General features: G+C 40.3%; 1 pseudogene; it reads left to right on the forward strand.

Moving 5' to 3' along the window:
- The window catches only part of LOC121443733, a 69,667-nt pseudogene that overhangs the window by 6,417 nt on the left and 40,535 nt on the right, over positions 1-22,715 (forward strand).

Below are 22,715 nucleotides of genomic sequence, written 5' to 3' on the forward strand. Positions count from 1 at the left end.
ATCTGTCTACTTTTTGGTCCCTTCACCATGCAATTTTGTCATATTATTCATAGATAATATATAGAAATAAAAATCTTTGGAGGATGGGTGATCAAAACTTGATATTATTAGTATTTTAGAAAAGATTCAGTTTCACTTTTCTTCATTGGTAATGTCATAGGAGTTTTTTGAATTGTCAAATTTGGAGAAATCTCTCTCAAGTTTCTTTGACATGTGAGCCAGAGTATTTATGCTTCTGTGTGCTTCCATCTTGCATAATTGTATCGTATTGCAGCCATGACCCGAAGGGGCACATGTAGTTGGTTTTGTTTTTTTGAGACAGGGTTTCTCTGTGTACCCCTGGCTGTCCTGGCACTTGCTCTGTAGACCAGGCTGGCCTCAAATCACAGAGATCCGCCTGCCTCTGCCTCCCGAGATTAAAAGTGTCCTCCACCTCCACCCAGTTTACATATAGGTTTTTTGTAAGTACCACTGTGTTCAAGGTAAAGAGCTGCTCCAATACAAAGGCATCATCTCAGCTCCATCCTTTATCACACCCACGTCCTCTCCTTACCAACCCCTTAGTCCAACACCCTCAAATTTGTTCTCCATCTCCATACTTTTGTCATTTTGATAATTAAAGAGCTCAAATCATAGCATATGATCTTTTGAGATTGGCTTTTTCTTCCATTCAGCATATGCCTGGAAGAGATCCATGAAGGCCATTGTACATGTCAATTGTTTGTTTCTTTTTGTTTCTGGATAATACTCTATGACATGAATGTATCAGGGCTTGTTTAATCATTCACAAATTAGAGGTCATTTGCTTAGTTTCCAGTTGATGACTATTATAAATAAAGCTATTGCTAACATTTCTGGGTAAGTTTTTATATCAGTATAGACTTCCATATACCTGAGATACATGTCCAGGACTATGCTTGCCAGATGAGATAGTAAATGCATATTTAATTTTCTAAGGAACTGCTTAACACTTTTCTGGAAGTGGCTGTGCTGGTGGCCTGTGAGAACTGGGTTTCCCGATACTCTCAGCAGTGCTGCTTTGCATTCTCTAGCTGCTGTCTCATCCTGCTCTTAGTTTGCATCTCTTTTTTTGTGCGCTGATGATGTTGAATATCTCTCCATGTGCTTATCTATTGCTTTTCTGCTCAAGTCTTTTGTTTGCTTTATAATTGGAGTTATTTGTTGTTATTGACTTTAAAATGTTTTTATTCTAGATACTAATGTTTGCAAGATAACATGTTTGTAAGTCTTTTCTCGCTTTCTTATAGCTTGTCTTGAAGTCTTTTTGGTAGAATCTTTCATAGATCAGAAGTCACAATTTGAAGTATTGTAATCTGTCTTTTTTGGATCACATATTTGATGCCATGTCTAAAAAACTCACCAAACCCTCTTGAAACTTACTTCTTTGTTGCTACCTTAAACACTTCGTTTTATAGCTTACTTTTAAGTCTATGAGCTGTTGTTGGTTAATGTTTGTAGAAGATGTAAAGTTTTGTCTTGTTTGTCTATGGCTATCCAGTTGTTCCAGTATGATATAATAAAAAAGACTGTGATATTCTATTAAATTGCTTTAGCTCATTTATCAGAAATGAAGTTTTCTGTGTATCCATGGATCAGTTTCTGTTCTGGTTCGTTGATCTGTGTGTCTGACTTACCGAAAATGCTGACTATAGTAAAACAGTATGTCTGAGCATTAGGTACACAGATTGCAACTACTTTTTTCCCAATGGAGCTATTCTAGTTTAATTCCATATGATTTTTTGAATAAGCTTATCTATCTCTAAAGTAAAATTTTTTTTCTATGGTCAGGCATGCTTGTAATTTCAACAATCAGGAGGCCAAGGCGGGAGTTCAAGGCTAGCCTCAGAGTTATAAAGAGACCCTGTCTCAAAAAAAATTGGATAAAACAAAAGTAAACAAAATCTTTCTGTGCTTTTCATAGGAACTGTATTTTATATACTATCAACCACGGAGATTAACATCTTCATCATGTTGTGTCTTCCGATTCATGAATGTAGTATGTTTCCACATTTATTTTGGCCCTTTTTGTTTCTTTATATTAGTATTTTGTCATTTGTAGTATATAAATCATATGCAAGTTTTATTAGATTTATATCCTGTAACTGTGCTGAATTCCCTTTTTTTAAGTTCTAGGAGGTGTTTTATTTTGTTTTTATATTCTTTGGGATTTTCTACATAGATAAAATTTTCTGGATTATCTGCATAATTATACAAAGTTAAATAGTTTTATTTTTCATTTTTCAACCAACCAATTTACCTTTGGCTTTCTTTTCATGTGTTATTGCTCTGACTGTCTTTCAGTCCTATGTTTAATAAAAGTAGTGCTAATGGCTATCTTCACCCAGCTCCCAACATTAAGAGAGACATCTTGCCCTTCATCATGGGGTGTCATAATAGCTTATAAGGATTTTGTAGATAGTCATCATCATATTTAGTAAATTTCTATCTCATGTTTAGTCTACTTTCTTTTTAAATATATTTTATTTATTTGTGGGCAGGGCACACATGTGTAGGCCAGATGACAGCTTTTTGGGAGTTGGTTCTTTTCTTCTACCACGTTTGTCCTCGGGATGGAACTCAGGTCATCAGACTTGGCAAGAAATGCATTTACTCATTGAGACATCTTGCTGGCCCTCATATTTATTTTCCTAAAGTTTTTGTCTTGGATGGGCATGGATTTTAACAAATTCATTTTCTGCATCAGTTGGTGTGATCATGTGCTTTTTTTGTTTAGTTCTTTACTCTGGTGGATTACATTGTTCAATTCCAAATACTGAACCAGTCCAGCTTTTCTGAAATAGCTCCTACTTGATTATGGTATATTATTTTAATACTGCTTAACTCTATGAATAAATACTTGCTTAAGAATTTTTCTGTGCTCACAGGGATATAGTCTATAGCTCTCTTTTTTGCATGCACTTTTCTGGTTTAGGTATCAGGGTAACATGACCTCACAACATGAACTGGAATGTTCTACCCTTCTTTATACTTGGTGTTATTTTCTTTTACTTTTTGGTAAGAATTCCCCAGTGGAACCTGCTAGGTCTAAAGACTACTTTTTCAAAAATCTTTAAACTGTGTAATGGATGAGGCTTTTCAAATTACATATTTTATATTGAGTGAACTGTGATAGTTTGTGAAATTTATCAGTTTGACCTAGATTTTCAAGTTAATGTTATTCTTATTTTTATGTCGACTTGACACAATTTAGAACTAGAACCATCATCAGAGAGGAGGAAGCCTCAGTTGAGAAAATGCCTCCGTAATGTTCTGCTGGAAGACATTTTCTTAATTAGTGATTGATGGCGAGGGCCCAGCCTGTGGTGGGCGGTTCCACCCCTGGGCTGGTGGTTCTGGGTTCTATAAGAAAGCAGGTTGATTAAGCCATGAGGACCAAGCCAGTAAGCAGCACCCCTCCATGGCCTCTGTATCATCAGCTCCTGACTCCAGGTTCCAGCCCTGTTTGAGTTCCTGTCCTGACTGCTTTTGGTGATGAGTTGTTGTGTAGAACTGTGATCAAAACAAACCCTGTCCTCCTCAAGTTGCTTTGGTCATGGTGTTTCATCACAGCAATAGTGACCCTAAGACATATGGTATTTCCTGATTGTTCTTTAGATATTTCTGGGTCTGCAGTGATCTAATGTTTTGTTTTTTCTTTTTACATTTTGTTCCTAATAATGTGTGTCATTATTTTTTTTGTCAGACTCGCTAGGGGTTTGGTAGAAAGGGTTTTGTTATTTTTGTTTGAACATAGGGTCTCATTATGTAGCCTAAGCTGTCCTGGAACTCACTGTGTAGACCAGGCTGGCATAGAACTCACAAAAAGCCTTCGCCTTTGTCTCTCTAGTGCTGGGTTTAAAGGTGTATGCTACCAAGCCCAGCTATTAGATTTTTTTATGTAAGCATTTTTGTTTCTCTTTTAAAAATTACCTTTTATTCTACTTACTTTACTATACTGCTTATCTGATTTTCATTTTACTGATTTCTGCTTCTGTATTTTGTTTCCATCTTTCTTGTTGGTACCCAGCTCTACCTAGACACCCAAGTGAAACAACATGTACTATTGTTGAAAAATAAATATGGTGCTAGCTCATTGTATTTTTCCAGATGTGTATAAATAATGATTATTTAAATATAGACACTGACATTTACAGAAATTGCATCAAAACAAGTTCCTTCCAAAATAAGGTAACGAGAGTGATTGGTTTTTCTTGGCTTGTGATGTTATTTGGTGGCCTCACGTAATTTCTGTAACACGGTTCTTATTTTAAACTGACTCAGAAATCCCCTGATACTTACTGTGGTGTACTGAACCCTGAGAACTCAGTAGGATCAGAGTTTACTTTCTTACTTGTTCCTTATTTCTTCAGCTGCTGATGAGTGGTTAGCTAGCTGCTCAGAAATAGGACCAAGGAAAGTCTTGGAGTTCTACTGTACATAACTAGAGGTTAGCTGTGATTCCTTCCCTCCTTCTTCCCTTCCGTTCCCTTCCCTTCCTCTTTCCTTCTTCTTTTTCCCTCTTTTTCCCTCTTTCCCTCCTTTCACACTGTCTCTCTACATAGTCCTGGCTGACCTGGAAATCACTATGCAGACCAGACTGGCCTTCAAACTCACAGAGATCCACCCACCCCTGCTGCCAGAATGCTGGGTGGGATTAAAGGTATATGCCACCATACATAGCTAGCTGTGATTTCTTGACCATGACTAACTTCAAGTCTGTTTATGAAGAAAAAAAATGAATAAAACTACAGTTTCAAAGCCAGGTCCCTTCTTTCCATAAGTCTAAATTATATTTTTAAATTAATGTTTTGTGATTGATATTTTAAAATGTAATGGGAAATTCTCCAATATTTTAGTTAATATACAAACTGTGTATTTTTTTAGACTCTTGAATAAGTGCTGTTATTCACAAATGACATAATTTTGGCGACTTAGAGGGGTTATGAAATTATATCAACAGATGAACATATGTATCCCAAACACATTATGTTGGTGCGATGACTGTTTTCTTGGAGTACATACATGAAATGGTAGTGAGGATTGGGTAGAGAGGTAGTGGAAAGACATAAATCCCGCTAGCCTTTGTACCCCACAGGGAAGTAATACAATTATTCAAGGGCAAGTAAGAACACTCTGGTATTAATCTTATTAGACTGAGAAATGATGGTAACATTCTCTTCAAGATAGCATAAAGAATAAAGATGAGAAGAAACCCTGGGCTGTTTATGTAGCAGTGTTTGTTACTTGATTTTTAAAATGATGCAGCCTTATACTTAGAAATCTTAGCAGAAATAACTGGGGTCCCTGAGTCTGCAGGTCAAAGTTGGAATTGTGCCCGTACAGTTTCTACCTTTTGCTTATTTGTTGTGCTTGGTTGGGCTTTTTTTTTATTTTAAGAGAGGGTCTCTCTATATATAACAGTTCTGGTTGTTCTGGAGCTCACTTTTGTAGACCATGCTGTCATTGAACTCACAGAGATCTGCCTGCCTCTGACTCCCAAGTGCTGGAATTAAAGGTGTACGCCACCACCGCCCTGCTCTTTTCTATTTTCGTGACTGTAGGCAAATTGTTTTACCTCGAACTCACAGTTTTCTCACCAATTAAATAGTGACAATCATAGTGTGTTGATTTGATGAAGAATTCTTGCACTAGGGCTGCAGGGTGCAACTCAATGGTAGAATGTTTGCCCAGCATGTGCAAGGTCCTCGTTTTTATCCCCAGTGTTATCACCACTACTTCCAGAAGCCCCCAATGATTCTCTCATTAAATATGCTGTTTGACACATGATACTCTCTTTCTAAGTTTTAGCTGTTTATATCATGTTATTAATATTATTATTACAATCCCCCAAGCAATAATAAAACTGACATTAAAGAAATCCTGGTTTGTCTTTCTGGTATTTTTTACAGTTTTTAATATGCTATAGTAATTTAGAAAGTACAGTTTAAGCCGTATTCTTATCTGACCATGTAACTAATTGAAAGAATCATTTTATGAGACATCATTATCTCACATTTTTTCAAGGGAGACAATGGAATGAGAATTTTGAGCATTGCCTATCACAATATTTCTCAATTTTTCCAATTAACTGTAGTGAAAATTTAGTACCAGAGATCTGCTGTATCTCTTGTTATTTTATAATGCTTTTCAATGGCTTCAAACGTACCCAGTATGTTTTTGTGTATGTCCCACAGGAACCAGTTTTTTTTTTTTTTTTTTGGTTTTTTTCGAGACAGGGTTTCTCTGTGGTTTTGGAGCCTGTCCTGGAACTAGCTCTTGTAGACCAGGCTGGTCTCGAACTCACAGAGATCCGCCTGCCTCTGCCTCCCGAGTGCTGGGATTAAAGGCGTGCGCCACCACCGCCCGGAACCAGTTTTTACACCCATAGGGATGCTATTACTCCCACCAGAAATACCTGATTTAGTGCAATGTCTGAACTAAGGGTGATTTTACTACCTGGAAGACATCTAGGAATTTTTGGAGATCTTTTTGAGTTGTTATATGCTGGGGCAGTTGGGGTTGTTGCTGTCGGCATCCTGTAAGTAGAAGGCAGGATCCCACAGTGCACAGGAGAATGGCTCCCCACAACAAATATTCATTGTGGATTCAAAAGCCCTTAGTGCTGAGTCTATAGAACCATATCGTAGCATGATGTGAAGTTCAATGTTGTCTGAATAGTCCAGAAATCATTAAGGAAAGTGAAAGGCCACAACAAGCCAGAGACCTCAAAGAAATAGAAGAGCCAGAGTTGGATTCTTGGCCTTCAGATTGAAGCTGTGGACAATGTTGTTTTTCTTCTGTAGAAAAAGAGTGGCCGTCTCTATCTTCTAAGTATTGTTTTGTTTGAGTAATACAGTGGGTTTTGTTCTTCCTATTAACCATGTATAAAATATACACATACTTTAAATACATGTTCATTGTTTAGTAACATGTACTTACTACATGTTTCTGCTTTCTTTTTTATGGAATCATCTTGCTTTATGAAACTGATGAACTCCTGGTATTTTTGTAGATTAATTTTATACGCTATACATTTATTCATCTGATTTTGTTGTGTTATATTTTTAGGGGCTTGACGTCATTCTCAATCGTTCCTCATTTGATCTAGCTCTTAACATTGCTGTTTTAAATTTAGCAGTTTCTCTGCCTCTTGGGTTTTAGAGAATAGGGACAACCAGATTGTTATGCAGCCTCCATGGTTGGCACTTACATAGTGTTTTCAAGACTTTGGGTTCCATTCCCAGCACTGACCAAAAAAGGGACTATGAATTTCTGTTGAAGGTGAGATAGCTTTCTTCATGGACATGGTCCAGGTTGGATGCCAGAGCTCCTGGTACCTGTGTTGTCCTGTCGTGTTCACATTTCCTTCTTCTGATGCCCAGAGTTGGTGTGGAAGAGCTCTCCGAAGAGGACTGGAATGAACATCGCTGGCAGTACTTCAGGTGACGCAGACACTACTAAGAAAATAATTCATTGAGGTTTTCTTTTCTCTTCTAACTCGAATGGTTTCTCTTTATGCTGTTTGCTTTTTCTTTCCTGAATGTGCCAATTCTCACTCCATGGGAAACAGGGAAATGAGTTCTAATCATTCTTTCCTTTCTTCCTTCATGTTGATTGGTGTGTCAATGTTATTGGGACTATGTGCTTTCCTCCCACATTTTCGGTCATGTGTTTTCAACCTCAGAGCCTGAGGTTGGTACAGCTGAGCTTAGTGTTAAGGACAGCTTATTTTCAGAGTCACCTACAGTTTCCCCCAGAAAACGCTCCTTCTGATATGGTAAGCAAGGCTTATAACTAATCCAGAGACCTAGAATTTCATATTTCAGCCTCGACTACAGCATAGCTCACATGACCTTAATTAGATGCCAGTGTTGTGTATTTTTAAGTATGTATTTGTATATCTGTACTTTCTCATGATGGTTCAGATGACATGAAGAACATTGTTTTTTAATAAATGAAAGGATGATGTTTCCACTAACACAGTTTGCTTCTCGGTCTACATCCAACTTTGTGTGATGAAATTGTGGTTAAGAGTGGTGACGAAGGAGAAAAGGAATAGCCTCCAGTGTTCATTATTGCCTTTCTGGATCTCCAATTGGTATGTTTTCTTCCTGGTCTGATCTGTAGATACATTAAATGCAAAATCATCTTGAACTCAGATGTTGTGAAAATATTTTGTTCCCTGAGGACAGGATGAAAGAAACTATTTATGTGTGTGTGTGTGTGTGTGTGTGTGTGTAATGGGGCATAGATATATGCTCTAATGGCATGCATCAAATTCATGGAAGTGTTGAAATATCTCACTGGGTTCCTGCTTCTTCTTACCATTCCGCGCGCGCACAGACACACACACACACACACACACACACACACTAAAATGTTTACTAGTGGAGTTGCAGAGGGACCTTTTCTACTAAAGTGTCCTGCCTTCAAGGACACTTTAAGTTATCACACCAGTCCCTCTGTGCAATCCAGCAGGTCATAGATGGGAATCTGTTAGGGTGGGCCATTCCAAGGCCCAGGATATGGATCTGGGCGGTAGCTGAACTGGTAGATCTGGGCCAATGGGACCACCCCCTGAGGTGAGGGGCAGAGCCAGGTCTCTTAGGCTCATGTCAATGGACCAGCAGCTCTCATGCCTGTAGTGAGGGATCTCTCACCACATGCCTGTGGTGTGCCATCTCTCCCAAGTGCTGGGGGTCAGCTCTCCCATGGTAGTGGTGGGAATTAAGTACTTTCTTAATCGAGGTTCCCTCCTTTCAGATAACTCTAGTTTGTGTGTCAAGTTGACATAGGACTACTACGTTGAACCACTTCATTCTTGGAAAGGACAATGCTTTGTCCTTACTGGAGTAGACACTTATTTTGGTTATGCATTTGCATTTCCTGCACATATGCTTCTGCCAAAACCATGCACTTACAGAATGCCTTATCCACCATCACGGTATTCCACACAGTACTGCTTCTGACCAAGGAACTCACTTCACAGCTGTAGTAAAAGGGCGGCGGGGCTGCGTCCCCAACACCCCAGCCGCCTGCCCGGCTAGCTTATGCCCCGAAATAATTACATGAACACTGTATTCTTTTAATCACTGCTTGGCCCATTCTCTTCTAGGCTAATTCTCACATATTAATTTAGCCCATTTCTAATCATCTATGTGTAGCACCCCAAGGTGCGCTTACCGGGAAGATTCTAGCCTATGTCCATCCAGGGTCGGAGCTTCATCCCGGGAGCGGGGCATGGCGTCTCTCTCAGGTGTCTGCTCCCGAGAGCAGAGCTGTGGAGTCTCTGAGCTCACTTCCTCTTCCTCCCAGCGTTCTGTTCTGTTTACTCCTCCCACCTATCCTCTAACCAATAAAATGGGCCAAGGCAGTTCCTTTATTAGCCAATGACCTTCCTCCATCACACAGCCAGAGAAGTGTGACAGTGGGCCCGTGATCATGGAATCCACTGGTCTTTTTTTTTTTTGGTTTTTCGAGACAGGGTTTCTCTGTGGTTTTGGAGCCTGTCCTGGAACTAGCTCTTGTAGACCAGGCTGGTCTCGAACTCACAGAGATCCGCCTGCCTCTGCCTCCCGAGTGCTGGGATTAAAGGCGTGCGCCACCACCGCCCGGCCTCCACTGGTCTTATCATGTTCCCTACCATCCCGAATCAGCTGTCCTGACAGAAAGATGGAATGGACTTTTGAAGACTCAGTTAGGTGGCAGCAGCCAGGAGGAGTGGGGCAGGGTTCTCCAGAAGGCAGTATACACTCTTAATCAACATCCAATATATAGTACAGTTTCTCCCGTAGCTAGGATCCATGGGTCCAGGAATCAAGGGTTAGAAAAGGGTAAATAATTCCACTCACTCTCACCCCTGGTAACCCACTAGAAAAGTTTTTGCTTACTGTTCCTACTACCTAGAGGTTTGGGTTCCAGAGGGGAGCATTCCTGTCAAGAGCCACAACAAACATTCCATTGAACTGGATAGCAGCTTTCCCCTGGTTACTTTACCTTCTGATGCCCTTAAACCAACAGGCTAAGAAAGGAATAAAAGAGTTTGGTGGGATGATTGATCCAGATTACTCTGGGGAAATTGGATCGAGTCTCCACAAATGGTGATAAGAACGATTATGTCTAGACTGGAGGAGATACTCTAGGGCATCTCTTGGTGCTATCATGTTCTGTGGTTAAGTCAGTGGGAAACTACAACAGCCTAAAGCAGACAGGATGACAAAGGCACAGACCCTTCAGGAATGCTGGTATATGAAGGTATGGGCCACTCCTCCAGGAAAAGACCTTAGATCTGCTGAGGTTCTTGCACAGGGTGGAGGGAATACAGAATGGGTAGTAGAGGAAGGTAGTTCTAAATACCAGCTAAGGTCACATGACCAGTCACAGAAACGGGGATTAAGCTAACATGAGTGTGTCTGTTGTATCTTGATAACAATGCATTTGTACAGATATTTGTGTTTTCTTTCAATTTCTTTATCATATGTTGTAATATCAACAAAAAGAATATTAATGGTTATATTTAAGCTTGAGCTACTAAAAAGATGTCCCCCAAGGGACAGTGTCACCCATTATAAATTTATAATGTATTTATGTTTGTACAAAAGATAGTTATATCATGTTAGGCTTCATTATGACCTGGTTAAATATATAATGTGTTTGTGATTGTATGTGGTATAGTTATGTGTAGGAGTTATTATGACCTGATTATTGTTTTCATTTGAAAATTAATCATGACATGAGGAAATATGATTGTGTGTCAAGTTGACAAGGGGTGGATTGTGATGGCTGTTCTCGGTTGTCAACTTGACTATATCTGGAATTAACTAGAATCCAGAAATAGGAATACACCTGTGAGAGATTTTCTGCTTGTTTTTAAGTAGCTGAATCTTCTAGTCTGGACCTTTGAGGTAGTAAGATATATACCTTTGATTGGGATCTTGAGGTGGGAAGACATACATCTTAGATCTGGATTTTAAGGCTGGAAAACACAGGCCTTAAATTCATATCTTGAGGCAAAAAGACATATGTCTTTAACTCAAATCTTGAGGCAGGAAGGCATACCTTTAATATGGACTATACCTTCTGCTGGAAGTCTATATAAGGACATAGAAGAAGGAATCTGTTGCTCTTCGCCTGCTTGCTCTTGCCTTGCTAGCAATCCATTCCTTCATTGGCTTTGGAGCTCATTTCTTCCAGCACATCCAGAAGGTCAGCTGAGACACCTAGCCTGCGGGCAGAGCAACTACTAGATTCTTGGACTTGCTGTTCACAGCTAGCCATTGTTGAACTAGCTGGACCGCAGCGTGTAAGTCATTACAATAAATCCCCTATACATATGGAATGTGTGAGTGTGTGCGCGCGTGTGTGTGTAGAGAAAGATTCATTCCATAAGTTCTGTAATCCTAGGGAACACTGACTAATACAGTACGGTAGACAAATAATTGTTCTAAAGTGAAAGTTATTAACTTTGAGGTATTTATCCATTCCTGAAAACCACATCTATTTGACTTCTTTGTATTCTCATTTGGTACAGAATTTCCACATTTGTCTCATTCTTTTTTTTTTTATTAATTTTTTTTATTGAGAAAAGGAAAAAAAAAAGAAAAATGTTTCTGCCTCCCCCCAGCCTCCCATTTCCCTCCCCCTCCTCCCACCCTTCTCCCCCTCCTCCCACTCCTCTCCCCCTCCCTCTCCAGTCCAAAGAGCAGTCAGGGATCCCTGCCCTGTGGAAAGTCCAAGGTCCTCCCCCCTCCGTCCATGTCTAGGAAGGTGAACATCCAAACTGGCTAGGCTCCCACAAAGCCAGAACATGAAGTAGGATCAAAACCCTGAGCCATTGTCCTTGGCTTCTCATCAGCCCTCATTGTTCGCCATGTTCAGAGAGTCCGGCCCTATCCCAAGCTTTTTCAGTCACAGTCCAGCTGGCCTTGGTGAGCTCCCAATAGATCAGCTCCACTGTCTCAGTGGGTGGGTGCACCCCTCATGGTCCCGACTTCTCTGCTCATGTTCTCCCTCTTTCTGCTCCTCATTGAGACCTTGGGAGCTCAGTCCAGTGCTCCAGTGTGGGTCTCTGTCTCTCTCTCCATCCATCACCAGATGAAGGTTCTATGGTGATATGCAAGATATTCGTCAGTATTGCTATAGGATAGGGTCATTTCAGGTTCCCTATCCTCAGCTGCCCAAGGAACTAACTGGGGACATCGCCTTGGGCTCCTGGGAACCACTCTAGGTTCAAGTCTCTTGCCAACCCTAAGGTGACTCCCTTAACTAAGAATCATGCTTCCCTGCTCTCCTATCCAACCTTCGTTCCATTCTTAATGAAACTAAGGATAATTCAATTCATTCTGGAGGAAAAGACGGCAGTGTCTGTTACAGTGTGCTCTGCCTAGGTGTATCTGAATGCTGAAATGTGACGTAATAAAGCTCCAGATTTCTGCAACGTCCCAGGTGTTACAATCAGGAGATAAATACATTATAAATGTGACATAATAAAGCTCCAGATTTCTGCAACGTCCCAGGTGTTACAATCAGGAGATAAATACATTATAAACAGTTGCCAACCCAGGAAATTCGAGGAAGCTAAGTATTATGGGGCTCTGAATCTTTCATCAAAAGCCTGTATCTGGTCTTTCTTGCTGTTTAACATCACTCCAAATGTCTTGGCCCATTGTTTTACTCTTGTTCACATTGGCCAGTTTGATTCTGGGCTGTGACCCAAGAGTGGAGTCCTTTATAGGAATCCCAGGATAAGTGTGTCATCCTTGGGGATTAGTCCAAGGGCCCATCCAGATGCCAAAAAGTAATTATTGAATCTCTCTAAAGTAAATATTCTCAAATGGGAAAAATTCTAGAATAACCTTCATGCCCATGCCCCATGTCTGTCTTCCAAGGGGTCATTTATAAAGCCGTGGCAAGCTGGAAAGCAGATATTGACTTCCCTTCTTGAATTTGCCCACCAAACACTTATAACAGTAGTTGGTACCTTCATGAGACCAGAATGAGTCTTCATGAGTCAGAATGGGAGAGCCAGGCAGTCCCCATAGTTCCTGTGCAGTCAGGCTCTGTGCATCCCAGACATATGGTTGATAGCAAGTAGCTGCAGTGAAGACTGGACCTTCCACACAGAAGACTGATACAAGTAAGGGAAGCAGGTGTTGAGTAGGACTGGCTCCAGAGCTTAAGTCTCTAGGGAGTGAACAACCAGATCTGAACATGGCTATATTGCTTAGTACTTCCTTAACTGTGTCTCATTCTACTTGAGACTTTCTCCATGTCCATCACTTTGAGGGGAAAGAGAAAACATTTCTGAAATTATTAAGAGGAAAATCTTGCATAATTATGAGAATCTTTAGTTACCATTGCCTGTCCTTACCAATTCTAGTACCTTATGTTAGGAATCTTTACAGTGTCTGGTTTTCAGACCCTGAAATGTAATGAGCTTATAAATCGTCAGTATTAATTAATTAGAGATAGGAAAATAAGCTGGTGTGCTTTTGAAACATCTTTACCAAAATTATCATTAAATATTCTTAACTGTGGCATTTACAATTCTTCCTCCAGAAGCAAAGAATGGAGCAGTGAATACCTAGGTACTAACTGTGGCATTTACAATTCTTCCCCCAGAAGCAAAGAATGGAGCAGTGAATACCTAGGTACTAACTGTGGCATTTAAAATTCTTCCCCCAGAAGCAAAGAATGGAGCAGTGAATACCTAGGCACTAACTTGCACTCACCACATAACTAACATTTGTCCTGTTTTTCCCACTTCAGAGTCAGGTGTCCTGAGTCCACTCCTAAATGCAATCTCCTCAGTAACCACATCTGAGAAAAGCAACATGAATTTTACACAGTTAGGATCCAACAAAAGTTTATGCTTTTGTCATGCCTGTATACTCTCTTTCTACAACTCAATTTTCATGTTTTCTTATAACATTGAGTTTTAAGTATTCCTTTTTTTTTTTTGGCTTTTTGGTTTTTCGAGACAGGGTTTCTCTGTAGCTTTGGAGCCTGTCCTGGAACTAGCTCTTGTAGACCAGGCTGGTCTCGAACTCACAGAGATCCACCTGCCTCTGCCTCCCGAGAGCTGGGATTAAAGGAGTGCGCCACCACCGCCCGGCTTGAGTTTTAAGTATTCTTGATAGTTACTTAACAGAATGTCCTATCATCTGGATTTTTCTGATGTCTCATTATGACAAGAGGCAAATAATCATTTTTTTTTGTCAAAAAATACTGTAAAAGTATGGCCACACGTTTCTTGCTGTATCCTTTCAGGTGGCGCATGTAGTCAAGCTGTTCATTTTTTAGTGATATTCCATTTGATGAGTTATCTAGCATAGAATACTGATCCTAGGTCTCTCTAGTTTCAAAGTGTCACTGTTCTTTATGCAATTAAAAAGTTATCAGTAGAGTGTTTTCCCACCATATCAATGGCCAACAGGGAAGTCATCCACTAGTGCTTACTCCAAGGACAGTAGCATTAAGACTTTCCTAATTCTCCCATTTCTTAAAGATTCATGTTCCCCATAAAGAACTTTAGAAAGTTTGGGGATTTACTTTGCATACTGATGAAGTTAACAGTCTTTTCATTGTCTGAGCATTCAGTTCAAAAGAGTTTAACTTACTGTGTGGCATTGGAGTTGTGGCCCTACAGGACCGTAATAGGAATCTGGGTGTTAGCACTGACAAAGAGTTAGCAAAATGAAGGAAAAAGTGATGACAATATGGAACCTTGGCTGAAATTAGGGTTTATTCTAGAATCTACTTAAAGCTTTAATTAGTTAAAAATAAGGTGTAAAATGTAGCTCCTCACTCATACTATGACTGCTCAGTGACCGCATGTGGCCAGCAGGTGCTAATAACGACACTGCAGGTACAGAACACCGCAAAAAGTTCTGTTGTGTAGTGCTGACTTAGACTCTCAGGTTCCCCCATAACAAATTGTGAGCATCATGAGTCAAGATAAGATGGTTCTAATTTCCTAGGTCCACCATAAAATGTTCTGAATACAGTATTTTAGGCTCCGTTTGGAATTCTGGCCTGCCACATGGGTCTAATGCAAGTGGATGAGCCTCATTGGGATTTCTGTGCTTTGAGTGACAGTACATCAATCTTAGTCATTATAAGTAGTTACTTTAAAATAGAATCAATTTAAAGCTTTGCTGGAACTCAGGAGGCAGAGGCAGGAGGATTGACACAAGTTCAAGGTACAGTAAATTCCAGGTCAGGCAAGGCTAGCTACATAGGCTGCCCTGTACCCACAAACCAAAATGATTTTGTTAAACATTATTTTCTTCTTATAGTAAAGATTTGAGGTTAGCTAAATTTCCTCTGGCAGCTCTTATTACATTTAATTTTATTTTCCTCATATGGTCCAGTGTTCCCCGTGGGCCTCCTGTTTCATCCGGGCTGATATACATAAGTTTGCTTCACCAGAACTGATGCAGAAGCCTTTTAAGAAGCAAACTTCTTTCACGGTCTTAAGTGCAGAGAAGAGAGATTCTTAGTGGTAGATCTGAAGTGCCATATTCTTGGTTAGCAGCCTATCTGTCGTTCGCCTGAGGATAACATGCCACCTGCTTTTCTGAGAGGCATCCAACAGTTCAGTCTCAGTAGATTTGTCTGGCACAAAGTATTTTTGTGCTGCTTCATAAGGTTTAATAGTATATTATTGCCCATTGGCCTTATAAATGCTACCATAGATACCTTATAGAACACCATCTAGGGGATGTTTCTGTATGGAATGTACATTAAAGGGCTCTAAAAACAGGTCAGAGTTGAAGAATAGCTAGGAGTTCCTAATGCGATCTTGCCTCCAGTTACTTCCATATATTAGATTATTTGCATGCCTTTACGGTCTTAGGTAACTTCTTTGGTTAGCTTTTGAGTCCCTGAAGTAGATGGTTTTCTTGTCAAAATATTGGTCTCTGAGATTTGATGTTCAAACATTACCAGATAAGGTCTAGTTGCAAGATCCCAGATGTCAGAATTCTCTGCCAGGAAATAGCCTCTAACATAGAGCAAAATCTGTGTAATTCAGTGCAAACAGCCCATCTAGTCCCAGGTTCACAGGGAAGAATCTGGTGCCAGGTCCAGTATTAAATTTTATCAAGTGTCCAGAACACTGCCTGGCCCTAAATGCAAATATTACTGTGTATGTGAATTCATCTTGTGGCTAAAACTTTGCCTCCAACAGAAAATGAGGTAGCTGCTTCCTTTTATTCTGTCCCCCTTGCCAAGGGCACAAGCGTGAGACAGGACAGAATAAAGGTCTGTCTGTGCTATCACTTACTTCTTAATTGCATGTAGTCTCTTTTCTCTAGAAAGATCCCAAGTGTTACAGGTGATGGGGAGGAATAAGAAAAGTAAGTATGTACTTAAGGCTTTGTATATCCAGCCCAGTATCTGCTTGCTGGACTAGGACAGCTTGTACTCGACAACAGAGCATCCCTCTTCAAGCTTAGAATGGCCTAATCTGCTGAAGACTTGATGTTCTATTACATTTTATGATGCTGTCCATATTTTTGAGATACTGGGAGGTTGAAAGGAGTACAGGATTTTCTTGGTGTCTATTTTTTCTCTCATGATCCATGTTATCTATGTTATTTGTGTCACATTTCTCTGTCTCAGAATTGTAAGTTATGATATAAATAGTTAACAGATGCATGCAACAATAGGTAGCATACGGCAAAGCTAAGACGACCGTCCTAGTGGTCCTCAGGAATTAATTGTAAGTGGATTTTTGCCACTTGGTCTTTTTTCTTTTATTTTCAGTTCTTTTCAAATGTGCATGTTTTCTCAGATGTGTGAGTTCTCTGTTCATCTTTGATAAAGAGAGTGTGGGGACACAAGGACAAAAGCATACCAGGACTCCAGTTGATAATACTGATCAAGATAGCATTGCGATACTTGTTAGGACAGGACAGCTTTTAGTGAGGATCACTGTGACTGACATAGAGTTCTACTGTGATGGGGTTTTGCAGTGTGAGAGAGTGATAGGAATTGATGGATGAAATTTGCCAAGAGGAAATATCAGGGATAAGTGGGTATTCTTGCTAAAGGCTGGCTGTGGAGATCAGATACCACTTGAGAGATGGCAGGAGCATCAGGTATTGAGAGGGACCAGATAACAAAGGTGGGAGTTCTAGCTAAACCAGCTTAAGGAGATTTTTGATAAAATTTAGTGATGTAAAGGGAAGAAGCCCAAAAGTTAGGTCCTAATTGGGAAGGTGATTAAAAAAAAACTGACTCAAATTTGGAAGAAGGAGAGATTCTATCATTATGCATACTAAAAATGTCAGGGAAAGGAGGCTTGGCAGATGGCTGTCAGTGAAGTGTTTGCTGTGCAAGTATAAGGATCTGAGTTTACTCTCCAGAACCTATGTCAAAAGCTGGATACAGTGGTACATGTTTCTAACCCCAGCACTGGGGAGATAGGCTTTGCTGAGCAGCCAGCATAACCTAATTTGTGATTTCTAGGCCAAACGAGAGTACCAATCTTGAAAAATAATGTGGCTGGCTCTGAACACCTAAGTTTGACTTCTGGCCTACCACACATACACAGATGTTTACACATGTACAAACATACACACAAGAGAGTTAGAATAAATATATTGATATCACTGCTGTATCTGTATCAGAAAATAAGATGTGGGATGGAGAAATGGGAAGATGGTAATAAAGAACCTGTAATAAATGGTAATGTAGAATCTTGGTGGCTCTGCAGGTGTTTACCACAAATTCCTCCCATGCTTCTTTGTATATCTGCCTAATTTCATAGTAAAATATTGTGGGCATCAAAGCAGTTCAGGGAAGAAGTGAGGAAGCAGCCAAGCAGAAGGGACCTAGGATTTAGTAGTAAGGACTGCTTGGTACAGGAAGGCAGGTGGAAAACTGCCAGCTTATTTCCCAGAGACCTTGCTAAGGGCATGTGTACTTATTATATCTCACTCTTTGGGATCTGCTTCCATGTGGACCTGACTTCTGCATGATGGCCTTTCTCTCCTTGAAGCTAACCACTCCTGCTTTGGGAAGATAGTCGCTGACTAAGCAAGCAAGGCTGCCATGGCCTAAGCTAATGTTTTCTGTTTTTCTCTTTGTCTTTTTCCCTGGTGACTTTTAGAGTTGGTGTTGACCCAGATCAAGACCCGCCACCTAACAATGACAGCTTTCAAGTCTTACAAGGGGTAAGTCACAAGTGGCTGTCTTCTGAGTAATATATGATTTGAAAATTACTAAAACCGAGCGTTTGCTCTCATGCTGTGCATTGTCGTCTTGACAACAATCTTTTAGGTTGCGGCCATAAATTCTGGTTTATAGGTTAGATGCTGAAAATTGAGTCTTAAGTGAGTTACCTAAGGCCAGATAACGAGAAAGTGGTGCATTTTGTAAGTGAAAAAGGCCAGGAACAGCTAACTACCGAGATGAGGAGATTCCATCTAGAGAGTTCTATACCTGTCAAAACAGCTCCATTCTCTGTTTCTCATTGCCTCTCCGTCTACACTCAAACACCTGCAAAAAGAATTAAATGAGGTGACTGGGTTGGTGTCATGCAGCATTGCTTACTGTATGTCTATTAAGACCTGCAGGCTGAAATATTAACAAGAGGTACAAGTCAACTTTGCTGGCAGTGTGGCCCCAGGAGTCCCCATCAAGTCTTGGGACATCTACTCAGGTGCATCCAGATGTTTGACATCTACCATAGGAAAGAACTTGAGACTGAGTCCAACTAAGTTAGCAGGTTTTGTCGATTGAGCAGAAAGGAGTCAAATGTGAATGGGAGGAGACAAATACAGTCAAGTGACTCAGGAATAGCTATGTGGGACTTGGTGGTTTTGAAACTGCTTCATCTGCAAATGAGCTTAGCTAATGGGGACAATATATAGTTGGATATTTAGTTATATTTTCCACAGAATTCTGACCTTGAAGTAGAAACTTCTTTGTAAATTTCATTGGCTTGCAGGTGGAGAAAGAGTAGAGAGAAAATAATCATCAAGGAATCCTTATACAGATAGGTCACAAAGGGATTAGACTTAGGTACATGCAATAAGTAATAAGGCACAATTTTAACAGTTCCATGTGTGAGAAACTGTATTCATTAAATCACTACTTGGCCCATTAGCACTAGTTTCTTATTGGCTAATTCTTACATCTTAATTTAACCCATTTCTATTAATCTGTGTATTGCCGTGTGATTGTGGCTTTCCTGCAAGATTCTAACCAACATCCGTCTCAGGCAGAAGATCCATGGCATCTCTCATTCTGCCCTTCTTCCTCCCAGCATTCAGTTCTGTTTTCCCTGCTTAGGATGGGAAAAGTGATCAGACTTCCAATGTGGTTTCCCAACTTCCTTGCTACGACTCAATCCCCACACAGAAAGGGCTTCCAATACATATTCCTTAGCTTTCTTGAAGCATACCATGGAACATTTAATGACCTTGAATAACGAGAGCAATCAGGGGCCTCTCATTTGTAGGTGAAACCCTAGGTTCTTGTTGTTTTTCCTGATGCACCTTCCATGCTAGGTGATGTCATGAAACTTGAAATAGAGGTGGGGGAAATCCAGATATTTGTCCTCTTCTAGAAAGGGTAGTTCTCTTTCTTTTCTTTTTCTTTCTTTCTTTCTTTCTTTCTTTCAGATTTCCGCCTCCTCCTCGCCACCGCCTCCCGTTTCCCTCCCCCTCCCCCAATCAAGTACCCCTCTCTTGTTAGCCCGAAGAGCAATCAGGGTTCCCTGCCCTGTGGGAAGTCCAAGGACCACCCACCTCCATCCAGGTCTAGTAAGGTGAGCATCCAAACTGCCTAGGCTCCTCTAAAGCCAGTACATGCAGTAGGATCAAAACCCAGTGCCATTGTTCTTGACTTCTCAGTAGTCCTCATTGTCCTCTATGTTCAGTGAGTCTGGTTTTATCCCAGGCTTTTTCAGACCCAGGCCAGCTGGCCTTGGTGAGTTCCCGATAGAACATCCCCATTGTCTCAGTGTGTGGGTGCACCCCTCGCGGTCCTGAGTTCCTGGCTTGTGCTCTCTCTCCTTCTGCTCCTGATTTGGACCTTGGGATTTCAGTCCGGTGCTGCAATGTGGGTCTCTGTCTCCTTTCATCGCTTGCTGAAGGTTAATATTCAGGAGGATGCCTATATGTTTTTCTTTGGGTTCTCCTTATTTAGTTTCTCTAGGATCACTAATTATAGGCTCAATGTCCTTTGTTTATGGCTACAAACCAAATATGAGTGAGTACATCCCATGTTCCTCTTTTTGGGTCTGGCTTACCTCACTCAGGATAGTGTTTTCTGTTTCCATCCATTTGCAAGCAAAATTCAAGGAGTCCTTGTTTTTTACTGCTGAGTAGTACTCTAATATGTATATATTCCATACTTTCTTCATCCATTCTTCCATTGAAGGGCATCTAGGTTGTTTCCAGGTTCTGGCTATTACAAACAATGCTGCTATGAACATAGTGGAGCATATACTTTTGTTGTATGATAGGGCATCTCTTGGGTATATTCCCAAGAGTGGTATTGCTGGGTTTAGGGGTAGGTTGATCCCGAATTTCCTGAGAAACTGCCACACTGCTTTCCAGAGTGGTTGCACAAGTTTGCATTCCCACCAGCAATGGATGAGTGTACCCCTTTCTCCACAACCTCTCCAGCAAAGGCTATCATTGGTGTTTTTGATTTTAGCCATTCTGACAGGTGTAAGATGGTATCTTAAAGTTGTCTTGATTTGCATTTCCCTGATCGCTAAGGAAGTTGAGCATGACCTTAAGTGTCTTTTGGCCATTTGAACTTCTGTTGAGAATTCTCTGTTCAGCTCAGTGCCCCATTTTATAATTGGGTTGATTAGCCTTTTACGGTCTAGTTTTTTTAGTTCTTTATGTATTTTGGAGAACAGACCTTTGTCAGTTGCGGGGTTGGTGAAGATCTTCTCCCAGTCAGTGGGTTGCCTTTTTGTCTTAGTGACAGTGTCCTTTGCTTTACAGAAGCTTCTCAATCTCAGGAGGTCCCATTAATTCAATGATGCCCTTAATGTCTGTGCTGCTGGGGTTATACATAGGAAGTGGTCTCCTGTGCCCATGTGTTGTAGAGTACTTCCCACTTTCTCTTCTATCAGGTTCAGTGTGTTCGGACTGTTATTGAAGTCTTTAAACCATCTGGAGTTGAGTTTTGTGCATGGTGATAGATATGGATCTATTTTCATTCTTCTACAGGTTGACATCCAGTTTTGCCAGCACAATTTGTTGAAGATGCTCTCTTCTTTCCATTGTATACTTTTAGCTCCTTTACCGAAAATCAGGTGTTCATAGGTTTGTGGGTTAATGTCAGGGTCATCTATTCGATTCCATTGGTCGACTTCTCTGTTTTTATGCCAATACCAAGCTGTTTTCATTACTGTAGCTCTGTAATAGAGTTTGAAGTCAGGGATGGTAATGCCTCCAGACGATCCTTTATTGTATAAGATCATTTTGGTTATCCTGGGTTTTTTTGTTTTTCAATGTAAAGTTGATTATTGTCTTCTCAAGGTCTGTGAAGAATTTTGATGAGGATTGCATTGAATCTATAGATTGCTTTTGGTAGAATTGCCATTTTTACTATGTTGATCCTCCCAATCCAAGAGCAAGGGAGATCCTTCCATTTTCTGGTGTCCTCTTCAATTTCTTTCTTCAGAGACTTAAAGTTCTGGGCTGGAGAAATGGCTCAAAGGGTAAGAGCATTGCCTGCTCTTCCAAAGGTCCTGAGTTCAATTCCCAGCAACCACATGGTGGCTCACAACCATCTATAATGAGGTCTGGTGCCCTCTTCTGGACTGCAGGCATACACACAGACAGAATATTGTATACATAATAAATAAATAAATAAATAAATATTAAAAAAGACTTAAAGTTCTTGTCAAATAGATCTTTTACTTCCTTGGTCAGAGTTACCCCAAGATATTTTATGCTATTTGTGGCTATCGTGAAAGGTGATGCTTCTCTGCTTCCTTATCCTTAGTGTATAGGAAGGCAACTGATTTCTTGGAGTTGATCTTGTATCCTGCCACATTACTAAAGATGTTTATCAGCTGTAGAAGTTCTTTGGTAGAGTTTTGGGGTCGCTTAAGTATACTATCATATCATCTGCAAATAAGGAAAGTTTAACTTCTTTCTTTCCAATATGAATCCCCTTGATCCCCTTATGTTGTCTTATTGCTATTGCTAGAACTTCAAGCACTATATTGAAGAGGTATGGAGAGAGTGGACAGCCTTGTCGTGTTCCTGATTTTAGTGGGATGGCTTTGAGTTTTTCTCTGTTTAATTTAATGTTAGCTGTCGGCTTGCTATAAATAGCTTTTATTATATTTAGGTATGACCCTTGTATCCCTAATCTCTCCAAGACCTTTATCATAAATGGATGTTGAATTTTGTCGAATGCTTTTTCAGCATCTAATGAAATGATCATATGATTTTTTTCTTTCAGTTTATTTATATGGTGGATTACATTGATAGATTTGCGTATGTTGAACCAGCCCTGCGTCTCTTGGTTGAAGCCTACCTGATCATAATGGATAATTTTTCTAATGTGTTCTTGGATTCGGTTTGCCAGTATTTTATTGAGAATTTTTGCGTCGATGTTCATGAGTGAGATAGGCCTGTAATTCTCTTTCTTGGTTGGGTCTTTGTGTGGTTTTGGTATTAGGGTAACTGTAGCTTCATAAAAGGAATTTGGCA

The sequence above is a fragment of the Microtus oregoni genome, unplaced genomic scaffold, assembly GCF_018167655.1.
Source record: "Microtus oregoni isolate MIOR12 unplaced genomic scaffold, Mior012 000112F_ref0000385, whole genome shotgun sequence".
In the NCBI taxonomy this organism is placed as follows: Eukaryota; Metazoa; Chordata; class Mammalia; order Rodentia; family Cricetidae; genus Microtus; species Microtus oregoni.